The sequence below is a fragment of the Schistocerca piceifrons genome, chromosome 5 (genome assembly GCF_021461385.2).
Source record: "Schistocerca piceifrons isolate TAMUIC-IGC-003096 chromosome 5, iqSchPice1.1, whole genome shotgun sequence".
NCBI classification, from domain to species: Eukaryota; Metazoa; Arthropoda; class Insecta; order Orthoptera; family Acrididae; genus Schistocerca; species Schistocerca piceifrons.
This window is the reverse complement of record NC_060142.1, coordinates 336,558,967-336,560,297: the sequence shown is the minus strand read 5'-3', so window position 1 is coordinate 336,560,297 and position 1,331 is coordinate 336,558,967.

The window sequence follows — 1,331 nt, the reverse complement described above, 5'->3', positions numbered from 1 at the left end:
CTGTTTGGGAGTGGAACAGGGAGAGAAGATGCTAGTTGTTGTACGAGATACCCTCCGCCATGCACCGTATGGTGGATTGCGGAGTATGTATGTAGATGTAGATGAACCTATTCACAGTCCATCTAGAGGAATCCTTTCTAAACACCCGGAATCTTAACTCCTCACCTGGTTACAATTCATTGATGATGTCTTCGTGATCTGGATTGAAGGTGAGGGCACCCTATCCACATTTGTACAGGACCTCAACACCTTCTCTCCCATTCTCTTCACCTGCTCCTACTCAACCCAACAAGCCACCTTCCTCAATGTTGAACTCCACCTCAAAGATGGCTACATCAGCACCTCTGTCCATATCAAACTCATCAAGCACCAGCAATACCTCCACTTCTGTCCACACAAATTGCCACTGACAAATTGTGGCCAAAAATTAGCTGGACCACCCACCATGATATTCCTCATTTCTTCACAGCCTGTGCCATCTGGATTCTTCCCAACAACACCAGCTTTTTTGAATTGCACAGATGGGAACTTGCCCGGCAAAATAACCTACACTCCCATAACCCTCCTGGTCTCAACCTTCGTAAATCATTGTTTTTATCCATCAGCTTCCCTGTTCCCATTCAAGAACTACACAGCCAGCTTTTTTGAATTGCACAGGTAGGAACTCGCCCTGCAAAATAACCTACACTCCCGTAACCCTCTTGGTCTCAACCTTCATAAATCATTGTTTTTATCCATCAGCTTCCCTGTTCCCATTCCAGAACTACACAGCCTTCTATTCAGTCTTTTTTCTTTTCCTTTTCACTAACCCCCTCCCCCCTCTGTCTAACCTCCTGACTGCACCTAGCTACCCTACTCTCTCTCCACCTCCTCCTTGTATGCTCCCACAAGCATCACTTTACCATTTGTGTGTGTGTGTGTGTGTGTGTGTGTGTGTGTGTGTGTGTGTGTGTGTGTGTGTTTGTGTGTGTGTGTGTGTGTGTGTATGATGGGTAGCCACTATCCTTTTCACAATATTGTTACATTCCATCCTAGATTTTGCATTGTTCAATTTTCCATAGATAACTGGAGTGGAAACAGAGAAAAATTTGCCAGCACATTTTCACTAAAAAGTCTATGATGTAACTGGAAAACACCAGGCAGAAAATCAGAAATCTCACAATATTAAAAAAAAAAACCAAATTAATACCTTACTATCAACTCCCATGCTATATCAGAATATTTGGACTCAGTTAAGCACCTTCTGTTTCACACTGCTGCTCATATTAACAAGCTTTTAATTATTCCAGTGTATAAACAGATGATGATGTTCTCTGAAATGAAAATAATGT